General features: G+C 43.1%; 1 pseudogene; it reads right to left on the bottom strand.

The window, feature by feature from the left end:
• Positions 1-20436, bottom strand: part of LOC109871153 (myosin-IIIb-like) — a 102171-nt pseudogene that overhangs the window by 9071 nt on the left and 72664 nt on the right.

Here is a 20436-nt window from a genome sequence, read left to right as displayed (position 1 = left end):
TCTACTTGTGCATTAATCTTCCGCACATCTATCACTCCAGTGTTTAATTGCTATATCGTATTACCTTGCCACTATTGCCTATTTTATTGCCTTACCTCACCTCATTTGCACACACTGTATGTATCATTTTTTTCCTACTGTATTATTGACTGTATGTTTGTTTATTCCATGTGTAACTCTGTTGTTGTATGTGTCAAACTGCTTTGCTTTATCTTGGCCAGGTCGCAGTTGTAAATGGGAACTTATTCTCAACTAGCCTACCTGGTTAAATAAAGGTGAAATATATATATTTTTTAAAGGGCCTCAATCTTAGAAATAACCCTAATTAATTCGCCCCACCCCCCACTACATTACAGAAAGGTAGACATGACTTGAAGTTGGTATCATACAGTCGGTAAAGGAGTGAACAGCTTTTGAGTGACATTGGCAGAATGGAAACAAAATCCAGGTATGGGAGAGATCAACAGATGCTCCCGATGAACGCAAGCCTACAACCAGACCATGTGAAATGAACTCTTCTCATTGAAAACTTGGTCCCACAGAGAACAAGGCCTTTCTTCCATAGAAAAGCATTACCTATAGCCCTCACATAACCATTACCCACCCGTGGACTGTAATTGAGCCAGCTAACCGCGCTTCCACATAACTCATCGTGGCCTTATAGGGATGCCCTGTGTTGAGGTTCTGCTTACTGTGGCAACATGAAATGGGTTAATTCATCCTCAACATGGGGCTTCATTCTCTCCCTGCAGTTACACAAAAACAAATGTCTTCCATCCTCTGTTGAACGGTCCATTCTTAACATAAAGACTTGAAGCTCAGGGCATTGTTAAAGAGTGTCCCCAGGAGGCCATACATTTCATTTCTACTTCCTGCAATTACAGTAAGTGACTTAATTGGGAGTCATAGGGGCTGTTTTGAAGGCTTAAAAAAGTTTAATCTTTCCAAATTATATATACTTGTGACCGGGGAACCATCATGTCCCGGCATATGAAATTGGAAGTCAATCGATCCAAAAGCATTTTTACCTCAATTGGACACAATGGTCTTGCAGTTCTAGAAACTGTCTGTGTGTCTGCCTTCGTCTGCCTGCCTGCCTGTCTTTCAGCGTCAATGTCCTGTCTGTGGAGGTTGGAGAGGAGGGAGAAGAAGATGAGAAAAGGCGGAGGGGCAAAGAAGGAGGGAGAGAATGGAGGGGGAGGGCGAGAAGGAGGGAAGAGAGAAAGGGACAGGGTGAAGGAGAGAGGGGAGGGGGGGTAGAGTCAACACATATACAGAGCTGTATATACACAACAGTGTATATAGACATAATATGACATTTGAAATGTCTTTATTCTTTTGGAACTTCTGTGAGTGTAAAGTTTACTGTTCATTTTGATTGTTTATTTCACTTTTGTTTATTATCTATCTCACTTGCTTTGTCAATGTTAACATTTGTTTCCAATGCCAATAAAGCCCTTAAATTGAATTGAGAGAGATGAGAGGAGGGAGGAGGAGGGAGGAGGAGGGGAAGAAGGAGGGCAAGTGAATGGAGGGGGGAGGAAGATAAGGGGGAGATGGTGGGGAGGGGGAGAGAGAAGGTGAAGGAGGGGAGAGAGGGAGAGCGATAGAGAGAGGAAGGAGACACTCATTTACATTTTAGTCATTTAGCAGACTTATCCAGAGTGACTTACCGTACTAGGCCGTGCATTCATCTTAAGATAGCTAGGTGGGACAACCACATATGACATTCATAGTAAACACATTTTTCCTCAATAAAGTAGCTATCAGCAAAGTCAGAGATAGTAAGGGGGAAAAAGGTAAAGTGTGAGTATTAGTTAGTGAAAGGCTTATTTAACATAATTTTTCATGCAATGTATTGACATGAGCTTCAATTGGTTGACACTCATCTTTTCCCATTGAATGCAATGTATGACATAAGCTTCAATTGGTTGACACTCATCTTTTCCCATTGAATGCAATGTATGACATAAGCGTCAATTGGTTGACACTCATCTTTTCCCATTGAATGCAATGTATTGACATAAGCACCAATTGGTTGATGCTCATCTTTTCCCAATGGCACCACAAAGCTTGCTGGGAGCATGGCCAATTGACGTAAGCTTCAATCGGCTGAAGGTTTTTACAAAAAAATTGTGTGTGGGACATTATTCTGCTAATGACGTTTGAAATGGGTTTGATAAGCACATTTAAATTCCCCTGAAACCGAATCAAAGCACTCAATTAAGAATAATGAATCCTGACGGCCTTGAACAAAATGTCATAATGTAATCATACTGCAGAATATTGCAACTACAGTACATAGCAGCATGCTGTAAGGAAGTCTGTGTGTAGCTGGTGTATAGGAGTCAGGCACAGGACAGCAGATATGAGTAAATAAATGTATATATCACTCAACATATAATAAATGGAATACAAAAACAGAGCCCACAATAACGGACCTTCCTACATAGAAACAATTACTCACAAAAAAACATGGGGGAACAGAGGGTTACGCCGCCTGAACAAGGAGAGGGACCGTCTTCGGCGGAAGTCGTGACACATGCACTGTTTTTCACTGGAACAAAACATGTTAAGAAAAACAACGTAGTTGTGCCCTAGATAGCTAGTTAGCTTGGTAGCTGAACATGCAATCTTGATAGTTGACATTCATTTTCTAATCAAGATTCCAACCAAGTTCTGTTCAGTAAGACATTGCCCTTTCCTTTAAAACAAAGAAACGAAGGACATCATGAATGTTTATGGCAAAGGAATGATTCATTATAGCATTAGATGCCTGATTGGAGGATATTTATGTTTGGGGTCTGAGTTGAGATGCTTTCTCTATTCACTTTAGACCCTCCATCCTGAGTGAACAGCTGTAACTGTATACACCTGGATCCCTGTGTGAGTGTGCAGTCCAGGAGTCAAAAACTCCCAGTTCCAACATCCCCATTTATCCAGCCTGACCCGCAGTGATTAAAGCATATAGCAGATCAGAGAATGGGTCAGGCTTCCCATCTCCGCCTCCGTTTGGAAAATCACTGCCAATCACTGCCAGTCCCAGAGGAAAGCTGTTCCTGCAGATACCTTACAAGGACTGAGGCTGCCAAATGGACTTCAGGCATGAGAGCACTTTGGAACCAGGTAGGTCTGGGAAGAGGTCAGAGTGGCTTACACCAGGCCTGTTAAATGATGGTGGGCACCATCTGATGTTTGGTGTGGGGTAGATCAATGGTCAACAGAGAATACAGAAGTGCTGCAATTCATACAACATTGATTTTCCTTCTCAGATTTTTTCCCCCAGCAGAGTTTGCTGTTCTTTGCAGCATACTTACATATTGTACATGCTTGCGTCGACAGATAAAAAGGATGAGAATCATTTTTGAGATAGGTACTTCTGTAACGGCAGATTTCCTCCTCTTCGTCTGAAGAGGAGGTGTAGCAGGGATCGGACCAAAACGCAGCGTGGCAAGTGCCCATATCGTTTATTATAAAACATAAACTGAACATTAAGAACTACAAAACAATAAATGTGACCATGACCGAAAACCAAACCAAAACAGTCCCGTGTGGTGACAGACCCGGAAACAAACACCCACAAACCAACAGTGAAACCCGGGCTACCTAAGTATGATTCTCAAATCAGAGACAACTAACGACACCTGCCTCTGATTGAGAACCATACTAGGCCGAAACAGAAACCTAAACACAGAAACACAAAACATAGACTGCCCACCGAAACTCACGCCCTCACCATACTAAATAAAGACAAAACAAAATAAAATAAAGGTCAGAACGTGACAACTTCTTTCATTTTCAAAGAGGTTCTGATCTCTACATACCAGTTGTAAATCCCTTGAAAATCAGAATACTCCTCAATAAATTAGCTGCTAAAAGGGATTTTAGCTGAATAAATTAGGAGACGTATCGATTTACTTCCTGAATCACGTGTTGGGATCACCTGACTTCTCCCAGACCATAGTTAACCACTTGGGCTTTGTTTATTCAGATGGAGGGAGCCGGATCTGCAAAAGGCATGGATTATAAGGAAAAATCATCAGTGGAGTCCTTTGATGTCTAAATGAGGCATGTGTAGCCCAGACCCCTCTCTTTCCCCTGCAAACCCCCTCACACACACACGCACGCACACACACACACAGTTTATTGCTAACAGAAAGTCCCTGAATAGACAGCTAGCTCTAGTCAAACTTTAAGGGGAGTTCCAGAGCTTTCCAGGACTCCTGTAATTTATTACCAATGTCTTCATTTGGGACATCGTACTTAAATGGTAACCCATGTGCTTTGAATTATAAAGGCACACTCGGAAAATCACAGGGTTCTCTAGATTATGCTCCGAAGGGCAGTTCCTGCATCTGTTTTTCACTAATGCAGGCAGAGGATGTTGTTACTTACGACCAATTTTTCACACTGAAATCAATCATTTTCCACTGACGGGAGATTTGGGGCTTGACTCCGGAATACATTTTTGTGTGTCGGGAAAATCACTTGTCAATCATTTGTCAGACTTCTGTATGATGTATCAGTGCAGCGCTCCAGGTTAAGCAGTGAGTGCATGTTGGTATGTTGCACAGGAGAAGTCACACAGTCATTGAGAAACCATCCCGCAAAGTGACGAACCAAAGTAACTGAAATGCACTGTGTTGGGTAACACACATTCTTATAACCATTTCTAAAAGGACAACAACTTCAACAATCTGGATATCCTAAAAGTTCCGATTATGAAAAAAACGTTCAAAATAACCCAAGCCACAAAGTTCGAATATAATCTTACACCTTGCTATACTACAGGTACGTTGAAACAGATTATCCTGTAGAAATTGTGATGAGTAGTTTGGAAGTACATCCTGTTAACTACTCTCACTGACATTAAGAGGATTATGCTAGCTAGTGGCAGACGGGAGGAGTTCTTTCTTCCTTCCGTTAAATTGAGCCTTCCTATCCACTCCAAATCTCGGCTACGTGCCTGTAATTTGCCTAAAACTGAAGAAATGTGTGAGGCATCCGGTTCAGCCTCTATGATGTGTGGAGACAGACAGATAAATCAAAAGGCTGAGAGACAGTGAGAGGGAGGGAGAGCGTTTTGTCTGAGGAACACGGAGAGGGTGGATCATTTGTCTTGCAGATGTATGTTGATATGGCGGTGGTGGTGAGGGTAGGCGCTGGGCTGGGGGAGTGGGGCATCGTGGTTGCACAGCAAGTGAGAGGACATGTGGTTAGTGGTGTCAAGAGCTGGTGGTAATGGGTTAGTTGAATGGTAGGAAAGTGGGATGGATCAGTGAATGTGGGTTTTAGCACAGCTGGGTAATACCATGGCCTAATACCGGGTTCCCATTGATCACTTAAAGTTGCAGGACAGCTCGGGGTGCCAACCAGATCAATGCACATTGACTAGTACACGCTATATAGTTCAAAGTACATGACCATAACCAATAAGTAATAGGAAACCTCAAAGGTACTGAGCCTTCCTCTTTTCCTTTCCATTTTCTTCCCTACTCTTCAAAAGACCAGGTTAAGAGTCTTCCCAGACGCAGTGGTAATTGGTCTCTGTGTTGTGACTCCTCTTTATCACCGTCTCACTCCTGACATGTATGTTTACCAGCACTATAATCTTCAAAAAGCCTGTTAACATAAGTAGCTCAGCTTTCATAAACCATAAAGTCAGTCTCTGACTGATCCTCGGCACCAGCCTGTTTACCAAATTGTGGAGCGTAAACAGCACTCTGATCATATCGCCACGTTATTCGCAGAGCCTTTCGTCTGCGTGACTCGTTTTGAAATATGATTCATATTGTATTCATATTCAGGCCGGTGAGACAGGTAGGGAGAAGTTACGTACTGTAAGTGTTCTGTTTACATGACTGCGCCTCGCTGAACTTTCTCGGTGACAAAATGTTGCAAATCAATGGTTGACACTTCAGACATGCGAGGAAAGGGCTGTGACTGTGGAGTGCTTTAATTCTCTCTTCCCTCCTTAAAAGACAGCACTGCGGCTATCTGGCTAAAGCTGGGGGATAGTCCCTTAGCCCTGTGTTAAACATACACTGAAACAGACATCTTTTAAACTGGGGGTAATCTCCTCCTGTCTTGCTTTCTTTGTTTCGAAGCACAAAGGGGGGTGGATGGCCTGGCCCACACAGCAGAGCTGGGTTCAGTCAAATGACTTACTGGAGAAGGGACTTAGAGTCCATCAAACTCAAGGAGAGGTTCCGGGTCGTGCCAAAGCGGTTTTGGCCAAACGCAAAAGCGGATTTGAATTTCCTGGCCTGATTTTGAACTTTCTCTGTTGGTGTCCTGAAACACTCCAGTTTCACCTCAGAATATAAGCGATCACCAGGGGCGTCAGCAGGATGAGACACAGGAAGAAGCCTGGTCTCCAAACATCTGGCAGGGCCAGGCTTCCATCACTCGCTCAACCTCAGGATAAAAAAAAGGCCTCAGATCTGCAGGGATCAAAGTGTGCCCTGGGTTTCTGAGCCACCGTGGCCTCCCTAAATGTATTCAAATATGGTTTCCTGAAAGCAACTGGAGCCACAAGCAGAACTCATAACACAAAGGGGGAGGAAAGGGATAATGGACACCTGAAAGTCTGTGTGTTCTCTGCACACAACATAAGTAAAGTATTAGGAAAGCCCATGGCTTATTGAAAAGGAAAAAGTTTTATCACAGCATTTAGCATTTTTGCCCAAAAACTATTCCCCTGCTCTTAGGAGAGGGGAGTTTCAAACTTCATTAATGAACCTAGCTATTAATAATGAATATTTTCCCAAACACTGTTCCCAATTCATAATGGCATGACTGCTTAATTATTTTTGCTATAAAGCAGGGAACTACTACTCCTTCCAGCACTTCCCTTTATATTCACATCACATGTCATGAATTCTTAAAAGCAGTCTCTCGTCGGCGGCAGTGATGCTTCAGAGCGGGGGTCACCTGTATCTGGCATTACCGGATTAGCCGCTATCTAACCCAGACCTGCTGTGGCGTGCTGACACTAATCCTGCGCCCGCTGGAGAGCACTGTCTGTGTTATATTATCATGTCTAATCCACATAATCTCCTGGCCGCGCTGCTAAACGGTATTCCACCTCTGTCTCTTACCTCAGACTCCTAATAACATTAATGAAGGGCCGAGCCCCCATTACCCAGACAGGCTAGCGGTGGACTGGGTGACGGCCGTAATCAGAAACCCCCTGTTCAGCCACCCACTCAGCCTCCCAGGCAGCATGAATTAATGGAATTCAGCGCCTTGGGCAAAAAGCAAACCAAACATATGTTCAACAAATCAGGGTTTGTGTTTTTTCCTGTCACCATTACTATGTGGGTCTATTAGAGACATTGATGGGATCTTTAGTGAAGGGCTCGGCGTGTGGGAGAATGAGGCTTTGAAGTGCTCGGTGCTTCTAAAACCCTTGCGATGAGACGTCGTTTATGATGAGCTGACCCAGGTTATTAAAATACCACAGAAATGATTACTCATAATACACCATCCCTTTGTTGTCAACAAAAAAATGGCAGGAAGGATTGGTAGGGATGAAAGGTTGAAAGGGGTTCTGTATTAAAAATGGCACTTTATCCATTAAAGCAGGATTTCTCCTGTCTCCTTTTGTAATTACCTGCACCCGCCAGCTGTGTGCTCGGGCTTACCTTGTTTACACTGTGTGTCTCGCAGACTGCCTGTCTCCCTGCAAGGCTTCACTACTGTGTCTTCTATCCCTTTGTCTCTGCTGTCGTCTCTCACTTGTCTATTATGGTTGTCGGAGGCAACCTTTAAAGAAGAGGCATAAACACAGCCTGAAGAATACTGTCAATGGAAACAGACAGACAGACAGACAGACAGACAGACAAAGTAAAAGCAGGCTGCCTATTTATTATTGGTTCATAGTCATGTCTTATTATTGTTTCTTACTCAGTCACTGGATTCAAATTAATTTATTTTGAATTTACTGTTTTGGCAGATGCATTTACTAGAACCCATGAATGTGTTTTGCAATGTTAATCACATGCTAATGCAATCGCATAGGCCCCTCTGTTACCCCTACCTTCCTGCAAATAGCAGCACACTGACTTAATTGTGAGGGTGAAAATAACAGCACACACAGACATCCTCTCATATTTAATTTTATCTTGAAATAAAAGAGCTATAGGAAAGTATTAATCTGCTTAACATTTCTAAGTACATCCTCCAAAGGATTTTGCTTTTTTAATCTTACATATGCTCAGCAGAGTTACTGGCAAAAACTCTACGTTTTCCTCATTTCATCCTTTCAACATCAAATGGTGAGCAGCAAAAATTGGATCAGACTTCAAAGACTGTGATGTGCTCCAAGTCACGGAGTGGCTCTTCTATTTCACATATTGAATTCGAGCAGGATATCAAAGTGGTACCAAAGAACCTCAGGTCTTTACTAAAAAAAGGGCTCTTACATCTGTAGAAAGAGAAGCGCAAAGACAAATCACCTCAGGGAACAGCGAGCATTTATTCTCAGCAGTGAATTTCCAGCCTTTTGATTCTTCCATACCCGTACCACCCTGTCTCTCCTCTGAGATGGAGTTTGGAGCAAGAGAAGTCTTTTGTCTCAAGGACTCAAAAAAACTCTCACGAATAATCTATGTTAAAGGGGCTTTGTAGAAGTACAGTATTATGAATACACAGCTGAAGCTAGAGCCGCATGCTAAAAAATATGAATTTCTCTGATATAAACTTACCTTCTCTCTCTCATCACTGGAAATGTGTCTGCCCTCATACCTACAAAAGGTGAAAAAGATAGTTTAGAGGACTGACCCTTAACCACCTATCACAATAGATTTAATGTGGTATAGTAGATATAATGGAAATTCGAAGACACACTACACAGGAGCAATAGAACAAAGACAGAGAATATTATTCACATTTGGAGGTATGATGCACTAGAAACCTTAGGAGATGGACACAAACATAGACCGTGTGCACTGAGGGATATAAAAGGGGAAAGTAACAGTGTCTAGGTAAGAGCACGCAGATCTTAAAAGGAGAGAATGTGCCAGATCAAGTCAAAATAAATCTATATGGAGCGATTCCAACACTGATTAAACAGAATTGTTAAGTTGAGTTTTGAAGTTTTCTCACCAGGGAATATGATTGTAAACATGGAGAAAAATTCCCAGAAGAAAAACTCAGCCTGGGTATACAACAAGCATAACATTTTCAGATGTAAAAATCTAGTAAGAGTCTGGAGAGATGCATTGCCTTGACCGACAAAGTCAACAAAAGTTGAAATGAATAAAGATTTAATCTCCATCAAAACAGAGGATCTGTGCATCAGTTGGCGATATAGTGCCAAACCCAATCCACTGGGTTCACCACGTCATTTCAACGTGGACATTTGGGTAATATTTGGTTGAGATGTTGATCAATGAGATTTCAACATTTATTCACCCACTCAAAAAGGCAAGACAGAAGTTTGTTGAATTCCCAATGTGTTATCACTATCCTTCGACCATCTAAAAGCACAACTAAATTCCAATGGAAAAACAATGTGTGATTTTTTGGTTTATTTTGTCATCTAAATGTGTTATCACTGTGCTTTCAACCATTTAAAAGCACAACAAAGTTGGAATACAATGTCAGATATTTTGCATGTATACAACAACTTAATGTCTTATCACTGTGCTTCATCTAATAGCACAATGAAATTACCTGGATTGCAGGTAACTGCCTGCCTGCTGGTAGCCTGGTTGTTAGTAACTGAGAGGTTGCTGGATCGAATCCCTGAGCTGACAAGGTAAAAATCTGTTGTGCTGCCCCTGAGCAAGGCAGTTAACCCACTGTTCCCTGGGTGCTATGGATGTAATTAAGGCAGCCCCCTGTACCTTTCTGATTCAGAGGGGTTGGGTTAAATGTGGAAGACCCATTTCAGTTGAATGCATTCAGTTGTGCAACTGACTAGGTTTCCCCTTTTCTCCTTAATATTACATTAAAAGGTGCAAGTGATCCATGCTGTATGAGATTCTGCACAGATTATTGTAGCAATTGTGAGTCCTGCAAGATTGCATGCCATGTTGAACATGCACTCTTTCTATGATTATGTAAGACATTTATACTGTAGTTATAGTAACCTCTAAATGTGGCCATCTATGTGTTACTCATTTGAAGGTTGAATAAATACTGTTACATTAGCTTGTAAGATAGGCTTTTTACTGTGTTACAAAAGTATTATTGAATTGTGTTTGGTTGATAATGCAACCAAATATCAACATGTAAAGAGATGTATCTAATGGTTGGATAGCTAATCCTATTCTTTAACTTTTATTTTCGGTTTAGTTGGCGACGTGAATCCAACATATGTGTTATCTTGTCGACAAGTTAATAGGCGATTTACTGTATTCCAAAAGTCCAATGTATTTTCCACTGTTACGTTCCCCAGCGAGAAAACGAAAAATGTCGCTCAAACAGAAGGGGGAACTAACAAAGAGTCAGTGACAACAACCAAAAGGGAACAGGATGTTGCTTTAGGAGGGGTTCTAAAAGACACTCATGTGGGGTGTCCACTGAAAGTTGCTTTACAGCAAGAACTGGGACCTAAAAAACACCCATCATGAGAGCCCGCTAAATTTGCGTCACTAAGAGGCAAACAAAAGAAAAACCCACACCAAACTTTTAAGACAGGAAGCAAACCAAAAAGGTGGAGCAAAATGAAAGTCTGGGAAGTCGGATAAAGGATTGTTTGTCTAGAAATCTAAATAGGGAGAGCCAACTAAAGGTGTTAACCCTCCGCATCTATCAAGACAACTGGAGCATAGGGGAAACACCTTCCCACTAACAAGATGACAAGCCGGCACTAGTGTAACACATACTGACTAACGAGGTGACACCAAACGGTGCGCCCTACGTGCTAACGAGCTATACGTGCTAAAGTCCAACCTAAAAACATCAATTGAAAAAACAAAACTTGTAACACCACGTAGATTCCATATCACAATATGTTGACACGTCACATAGAAACAACACGGATTCAACCAGTTTGTGCCCAGTGGGAAGGATTTTCTATGCATTTACCCTCTGAAAATGGCATTCTAAACCTGTCAGTTCAGATCCTTAAAGCCCCAATGCAGTCAAAAACATCCTTTCCCTGTGTTTTATATATATTTCTACACTATGAGGTTGGAATGATCCTGTGAAAATTATGATAATGCCCTTATAGTGGGATAGGCCGTCATTGTAAATAAGAATTTGTTCTTAACTGACTTGCCTAGTTAAATAATGGTTAAATAAAAAAATAATTTGTGTAAGAGCCGTTTGAAAAGACTGCCTGAAATTGCAGTCTGTTTTGTTGGGATGGGGTTGACAGTAAATCCATTAATAGACCAGTAACAAAGATAGTTCCAAACCTCTCTGCCAATAACAGTGAGTTTTCAGTTTTCCCCACCCCACTCAGACCTCTCCCAGACAGTCCTAGCAAAATGATTGATTGAGAAATTGCTATTTTTGTTCCTTTTTTTACTATTTAAATTGAAAACAATCACAGTAAGGTACTTAACTGTTACCCAGAAAAAAACAGCTGCATTGGACCTTTAACATTTAAAGATAATGGAATAAACTAATACTATTCTAAATACTAAGGCAAGAGAGAGCAAATAGGGGACTTGAATGAAAGAACAAGTGTTAAAGGAGAGTGTGAGAGTCAGCTAGGTTGGATTTGCGAGCAGCACTGGCCAGACACCATGTATACTGCAGTTCAGCTGTTGCTCTCCTGCTTTACACATACTTCCTTAATGACTAGTCGTCTATATGCTGAGTAAACACAAACGGCGTTCAGCTCTTACATCTGGAGACCAGTTCAGAGCCCAGCCCCGTTAGCGGTCAGACAAGCGCGCTATCTTGGTGGAAAGATATTTATTAGGCTTATAAAAAGGAGATGTGGTCCAAGAGGAGGAGCTTCCTGGTGGTTGAAACAACAATGCATTAAAGAGGGGAGGAAATAAATCTGCCTAGTAGAACTCTGGTTGAGTGACTGGTATGCAAACCCCTTTGCCCCATGACTGTGGTCTCTACCAGGAGGTCCTTTTGTAAGAACTTGAGAAAGAGCTTGACAGGGGTGCACACCAGGCTCAGATCAAATGACCTCCAAAGACAGAATATCATCCCCTATTAGGGGCATTGTGGAGGACCCTGCTGTCTGTATGGCTGAACTTTGGAGCATCCTAATCATTAGGGCCTAACGGATACATAAACACAAACAGAGACAGAGATAACTGAACCTGACCCAAAAATGCATGTCCTTGGGGGTGTGGCCTCTTGCCCCTGGGTGAAGATCGACTATGCATGGATAGTAAACAGCGAGTAGCAGCATTGTAAAAACAAGGGGGGTGGGGGGGGGGGGGGTCAATGTACATAGTCCGGGTGGCCATTTGATTAAATGTTCAACAGTCTTATGGCTTGAGGGTAGAAGCTGTTAAGGAGCCTTTTGGTCCTAGACTTGGCGCTCCGGTACCACTTGCCGTGTGTTAGCAGAGAGAACAGTCTATGAAAGACTGGAGTCTGACAATTTCTCTAAACAAAGATGTTATCCAGTACTAAAAGGAGGGTTTCATTTTCAAAACAATATGTGATTAAAAAGGGGAACCTCAGCTCTTTTGGATGTATCAAATTAGGGCAATTCACATTATTCAGTCAAAGGGCTTAGTGTTTTAGTTGTAAAATTTGACACAGTGGCAAACCATGTTGCAGTACATTGTTATGCAGCTCTATTTTCCATGGTCTAATCTGATCGATGGTTAGCAGCCTCCCCAGGCCCTGTCGAGATCTGAGGAGCCACCAGGCTCATACATTTGAAAGGCATCTGTTTATTTAAAAAATGCAAATGTAGGCCCACCTCAAAGGCTGTAAACTGCAGTCAAACACACAATGTGAGCGTGTTGGAGTGTTCCGTCGGGGGGCTGAGGCCCCACTTATGTAAGGTCGGGCCCTTTCCACAGCCCTCCTGCCCACACACAAACACATCAATGTGCACTTCTACAAAGAGATAGCGAGCGAGAGCCGACAGTGAAGTTTTTCTCACACCAAAAAACCTGTTTACCCATTCCACAATGTTATTTACAAGTGTTTTAATGGAGGACAATTACACAAGGTGAGCAGGCGACTGAGATGCTCCGTGTGCCAGATGAGGGCAGCCCTTAGGAGCCACATAAAACAACGCCAAGTCTCCTCCCCCTGCCTTCCTCAACCCTCCCTCTCTTGGCACCCTCCCTTGTCCTCCAGCGAGAGGCTCAAAGGAGTGGGGGAGGCCCGAAAAGGTTAATGTGCTCACTTTGATCTTCGTCAAGGCACACTGAGTAAGAATTAATTTACATTTCAGATGAAAAGGTTGACAGTACAAAAAGGCATCTTGTTTCTGGTATGTGAGAGCAGTGTAATAGACTGGGAATTTGAGAGAGGAAGTTGTGAGGAAACAGAAGGGATAAGCCTCTCTCTTGCCTTTACTGGGAAAGAGATGAAAGGAAAAAAGGATCTCAATGTGCACTGTTCTTCTGAAACATGGAGACCAAATGCTGCCCAAACTTTCAAAAGCCTTTCTTTATACATGATTAATGAATGATTACGGTTTCATGGAATGCTTATTGAGATCAATAAGGTATTTTATCAAACCTTACGATTTTCTGGCTTTTATTAATTTCTCTTAAAATAATATTGAAAGAAACCCCCCTCCAAGCACATAAACTGGACATAAATTCCAGAAGTGCCCTACCGAGTATGTTGAGTACTTCTGAGAACAATATCTCCAATGCTTTACCTGATTTTATGCAAACAGCTGCAGCTTCCCACTCCTTCCTGGTTTGCTTGAGATTCTGTCGGGCAGTGTGGCCCCTCTAGGCTACAGAGAGAAAAAAGCTACTGATCAACCTCAGTGAAACAACATAGACCGCACCTACAACATGAGATCCCACTTCAAAACACACCACAACCAGGTGGCAATGCGCTAGATCCCTTTGAACTCTCAGAGCTCTTATTGTCTACTCTCTGAAGCGTTGCTCTTTTGGCCCCTATCGTTCACACTGTGGTTATCAAACTAATCTCTTTAACGAAAACTAGTCCAGATTATGCCAGGTGGAGGTATCCCTGACTGGAAGATGGCTTCGTGGTTTCTCTTCTCCTCCTCTCTGCGGTAGCGCCTCGCCCCCCAGCCAGCCCTTGATGTAGGACTGCAACACCACCACCCGTGTGATCACCTCTCTCAGCAGCAGGTTCAGCTGCTCCACATGGTAGTAGTTCAGGAACAACTGACACGCAGTACACCCAGGGAGCATAACATTGAAGCACCTCAATCCATGGACAGAGTTGAGATGCCAGCCATAGGTTTGGAAACAAACATTACTATAATGTATCTGGATAATCATCACCACTTTACCTTCGTCTTCCCTAAGACCCAGTTTTCTAGTTTGGCCCGCTCCAGTATGGTCATCACCACTTTACCTTCGTCTTCCCTAAGACCCAGTTTTCTAGTTTGGCCCGCTCCAGTATGGCAACGGCATTCTCTTTGCTGGTGGCAGGAACCTGGTGAGCCCGGAAAGCAAGGTAGTAATACCTAAGAAAAAGGGGCGAGGGAAAGATATGACATTTTACTGTCTGACCTTTATCATACACTCCATGACCAAAAGTATTTGGCCACCTGCTCGTCAAACATCTTCTTCCAAAATCATGGGCATTAATATGGAGTTGGTCCCACCTTTGCTGCCATAACAGCCTCCAATCTTCTGGGAATGCTTTCCACTAGATGTTGGGACATTGCTGAGGGGACTTGCTTCCATTCAGCCATAAGAGCATTCGTGAAGTCAGGCACTGGTGTTGGGCGATTAGGCCTGGCTCGCAGTTTGCGTCCCAATTCATCCTAAAGGTGTTTGATGGGGGTTGAGGTCAGGGCTCTGTGCAGGCCAGTGAAGTTATTCCACACCGATCTCGACAAACCATTTCTGTACGGACCTTGCTTTCTGCATGTGGCACCATCAGGCAAAAACAGGAACGGGTCTTCCCCAAACTGATGCCACAAAGTTGAAAGAACAGAATCGTCTAGAATGTCATTGTAGGCTGTAGCGATAAGATTTCCCTTTACTGGAACTAAGGGGCATAGCCCGAACCATGAAAAACAGCCCCAACCATTATTAATCTTCCACCAAACTTTACAGTTGGTACTATGCATTCGGGCAGGTAGCGTTTTCCTGGAATGCGCCAAACCCAGATGGTGAAGCGTGATTTATCACTCCAGAGAACACATTTCCACTGCCCAGAGTCCAAAGGCGGCGAGCTTTACACCACTCCAGCCGGCGTTTGGCATTACGCATGGTGATTTTAGGCCTGAGTGTGGCTGCTCGGCCATGGAAACCCCTTTCATGAAGCTCCAGATGAACAGTTCTTGTGCTGACGTTGCTTCCAGAGGCAGTTTCAACTCGGTAGTGAGTGTTGCAACCGAGGACAGACAATTTTTATGCACTTTGTGCTTCAGCACTCGCCGGTCCTGTTCTGTGAGCTTGTGTGGCTGAGCTTCTAGACGTTTCCACTTCACAATAACAGCACTTACAGTAGCCCGGGGCAACTCGAGTAGGGAAGAAATTTGACAAACTGATTTTTTGGAAAGGTGGCATCCTATGACAGTGCCACGTTCAAAGTCACTGAGCTCTTCAGTAAGGCCATTCTACTGCCAATGTTTGTCTATGGAGATTACATGGCTGTGTGCTAGATATTATACACCTGTCAGCAATGGGTGTGGCTGAAATAGCAGTATCCACTAATTTGAAGGGCTGTCCACATACTTTTGTATATATAGTGTATATCGTAATCATATGTTTTGCTCTGAATTGATGTTTTCAGACCGTTCAGAGACTCTTCCTCCATACAAGTTGATTTAATTTTTGTTTAAATCTAAATTAAATGAATTACCATGCATGGGATCTGAGGCATGGGTCCACCCACAGTGCAAAGAAAACGAGACTCACTGAGCCATGAGCCGCTAACAGAGGCCTACTGTCTGAGCTCTTTTTGAATGGACCACGCTCTCTTATTTCAATTACACAGATGATCCCCATCAGGGCCAATCTGTGTAAATCAACTCCATGGAATGCCTCTACTTCATTGTCTAAGGCCTTGACTGTCCTGCCTGTCACAGTTTACAAAACACCTGCATAGGACAGAGCTGATACAACTGTTTGTTCAGGGACATCAAGGCTCCCAAACTGCTGGTTCATTCCTTGTGTTCTGGTGTTGGTCAAAGAAACAATCGAGTTGGAAGAAAAATATATTAGAACACCCCCATTCCACAGCCTTTCATTCTAGTTCCTGTTGATACCCGTTATTTCTTTGATGGCAAATACAGAGCACACTCCTTGGTAACCTCAGACGAGCCTTTGATATGAGAGCACATATTTAAATCAGTTTTCCACTTAAGGTGCAGTTTAACTACGGAGTCTGTCAGTATTATTTCTGCCTGGCTTGGATGGGATGGGGTGGACTCGATTGCGAGGTTGCAGTCCCGACGGAGGCCAGAAAGCCAGGGACATGCTAAGATACGGCCTCCTATACTTCAAACAATAGACGGGTCCATTCCATCCAGTAAGACAATAGGACAGCAGCGTTTGAACGTTTGAGAATCTAGCTCCCCTTTACCACACGCACGCACACGCACACACACTCTATTTGAGGGTTAACAGACCATTGTCAGGTGATGAACTGTCACCTTTAACACTGTGAAAAAAGCCTCACCAACACCGTCCTAGAATTGGGACAGGCAGAAGAACAGCTTCTGGTCATTCAGGGTTTTGTGCAAGAAATCAGGCTAAATTAAACACACAATCTTTTAAAAGCTCCCCTGGAGCAGCGGAACTAACCAGCCGTCTCACTGCTTTTTACACAGGCCACAAGCCCAAGCTAATTACATTTGATATCGTATTAAAGCGCCCCATTGGAGGTGCCTGGAATATTTTTCAAAGGATAATTGATCAAACGTAGGTTTCCTACATTTCCCCAAGGACCGAGTCTGAGTATGTATTTTATTCTTGACAGGATTCAAGAAGGTTTAAATACCTGCTTTTGGATTTTTTTTGGTGTGGATAAAATCAAATCTAAGCTTAATATTTTATTAGGCCGTTCCATTGGAAGAAATTCTCATACCTCTCACATTGGCAGATGTTGCCAGACATTGGGAAAACAAATAAAAACCTTATCTAATATCCTGTATCTAGTAGAAAAAAAAGTCAGTAACCCAATTTCATCATTCATGACAACCACCCAGGGAATAATGGGTTCCTATATCAGATATAGACACTATCCAGGACATGGGGCACAAAAACAAACCCTTCATGAATAGTAAAGAAATCAATTAAAATGTCTATCCTCAGCCTCAGAGTTCTGCCCTTATTTCCCAGTTCCGTGAAGTGAACCCACCCAGTTAAGAGATGTAGTCTTATGCTATCACTAACGACTGCCAATTAGTGAGCCGCTTGCTCTGCTCAAGTTTGGACTCCTTTCCAATTAAGGAAGCCGTGTTTTGTGTGATGTAGCACACGCCGTGCACTTGTTCTGCTCTAACTCTGGGGTCGTGTCAGCACTCAGCGTGAGTGCACAGCTTGCGCCCCGGCGCCCAGTAGAGCACGGTTGTTACCTGTTAACAAACTCTCCAAACAGGATGTGGTGGGAGTAGCCCTGGTGGCGGATGTTCACTGTCTCCAGGACCCCAGTGTAACGCAGCTGCACCATTACCCTCCCCTTACAGGAACCCAGCGCCTGTCTGTCATCGTTGGGCTTTATGCAGCGCACAAAGTGGGGCCAACCCACCACCATCTTAGACAGCAGATCCATCAGGGAGTACTGCCAACGCAGTGAGGAGACAAAGCAAGGCGACGGGGGCGGAGCAAACAAGAAAACAGGGATTATTATTTGCATTATGCATTATTTCCTACGGTCATTGTAGAATTCCCAGATATCGTGCTGACGCTGGTTTGTCATTGTGTCAGCAAAACAATCTTCTTACTGACATTCTTATTCACTGGTGGATATAAATCAACCCAAAAATGAAAACCCTTTTCTATTTCTGTACTGTATTAGAGGTAAATGAAAAACATTGCTGAAATGGAATGATTGGGTATAGTGATGATGATGATGATGGTTAGGGAGATGTATACCCGGAAGTAGGAGGCCACTGTCTGTCTCATGTTGGTGGTTTCCTCAGGGTGCCGCATCATCTCCATGATGTCCACCTAAACACAAGCTGTCACCATAATTCCTTCCTCACAATGGGATGGAAAACAGTACATTGTTGCTTGTTCGGTGTTGTCTCTGTAGGGCAGCAGCACCATAAACACTTAAAGCCAACAGTGTAGGGCCATGGGAGAATTGCAGCTAACGCTGCTCTGTATAATGAGGCTTGACATCCCAAACCAGATAACCCGTTGTTAGAAGGACTAACGAGGACGCAATATAAGCATTTTAATGGTCCTCGCACATCATGGCTTCATCAAAATGTATGACTCAATCTATATTTCATAGTAAGTCTACACAGCAAAGTGCATATCTTAATACTTTATTTGATCTTAGCACAGGGGGAAAGGTATGTCAAACATTTTCTGAATAACTTCATGGAGCAATTGGATGTTCTGACAGTTTACTATGTTCAACGCTGTTCAGATAGAACTACCAGCAATTATCCCCTTTCTGTTCAACTACTTCTGTTCATGTCTTTTAGCAAGGGCCGTCCACACGTCTGCACTAGTTCCATCATTGTTTTGCAATGATAACTTTTTTTGAACTTCTCATCGGTTAACTGTTTCGAACTTTCCACCGACTTTGATTGAGCATTTTACATCAGTCACATTTCAGAGTTTGACTAACCGTTACCATGTACTTTCTTCTCACAGAGCAGGTACAGTGTAGCTGAGTGGTTCCTTTCTCTGTTCCTGTATCACCAAGTCAATGTTGCTCTGCTCAGAGTACCCCTGAAGTGCCCCCTCATGTGTATTTTACCAGTAGGCCAATGGTCTCATGAGTCTTCTCAAGTAGCCCCCGTGGATACGTCAAGTACCCCTGGTTGGGAACCACTGCTGTAGCTCATAAGGTGGTTTGATGCTTTTCCAAAGACTGCATTAAAATGGCACAATGTCAAACCCCAGTGTAAGTGACCCCGCCCACATGTTACCTTTGGTCTATCATTAAGACTCAAGAAAGATGAGGTATAAGATACAGTGCATTTGGAAAGTATTCAGACACCTTGACTTGTTCTACATTCTGTTACGTTACAACCTCATTCTAAAATATATATATATATATATATATATATATTTTAAACATTGATGATAATGACAAAGGGAAAACAGCTTGTATTTTTTGTGTGCAAATTTATATATAAAAAAAACAGAGGTACCTTATTTACATAAGTATTCAGACCCTTTGTTATGAGACTCGGAATTGAGCTCAGCTGCATCCTGCATCCTGTTTCCATTGATCATCCTTGTTTCTACAACTTTATTGGAGTCCACTTGTGGTAAATTCAATTGATTGGACATGATTTGGAAAGGCACACACCTGTCTCTATAAAAGGTCCCACAGTTGACAGTGCATGTCAGAGCAAAAACCAAACCACGAGGTCGAAGGAATTGTCTGTAGAGCTCAGAGACAGGATTGTGTTGAGGCACAGACCAGGGGAAGGGTACTAAAAAATGTCTGCAGCATTGAAGGTCCCCAATAACACAGTGGCCTCCATCATTCTTAAAAGGAAGAAGTTTGGAATCACGAAGATTCTTCCTAGAGCTGGGCACCCGGCCAAACTAAGCAACCAGAAGAGAAGGGCCTTGGTCAGGGAGGTGACCAAGAACCGGATGGTCACTCTGAAAGAAGTCCAGAGTTTCTCTGTGGAAATGGGAGAACCTTCCAGAAGGACAAACATCTCTGCAGCACTCTACCAATCAGGCCTTTTTGGTAGAGTGGCCAGATGGAAGCCACTCCTCAATAAAAGACACATGACAGCCCACTTAGAGTTTGCCAAAAGGCACCTAAAGGACTCTCAGACCATGAGAAACAAGATTCTCTGGTCTGATGAAACCAAGATTGAACTCTTTGGCCTGAATGCCAAGCGTCACGTCTGGAGGAAACCTGTCACCATCACTACGGTGAAGCATGGGGTGGCAGCATCATGCGGTGGGGATGTTTTTCAGCAGCAGGGACTGGGAGTCTAGTCAGGAATGAGGGAAAGATGAACGAAGCAAAGTACAGAGAGATTCTTGATTAAAACCTGCTTCAGAGGGCTCAGGACTTAAGACTGCGGTGAAGGTTCACATTCCAACATGACAATGACCCTAAGCACACAGCCAAGACAACGCAGGAGCGGCTTCGGGACAAGTCTCTGAATGTCCTTGTGTGCCCCAGCCAGAGCCCATATTTGAACCAGATAAAACATCTCTGGAGAGACCTGGAAAT

This window comes from Oncorhynchus kisutch, linkage group LG26 (assembly GCF_002021735.2).
Source record: "Oncorhynchus kisutch isolate 150728-3 linkage group LG26, Okis_V2, whole genome shotgun sequence".
In the NCBI taxonomy this organism is placed as follows: domain Eukaryota; kingdom Metazoa; phylum Chordata; class Actinopteri; order Salmoniformes; family Salmonidae; genus Oncorhynchus; species Oncorhynchus kisutch.
Note: the sequence above shows the minus strand (reverse complement) of the source record. Positions and strands in the feature narration are given on the sequence as shown.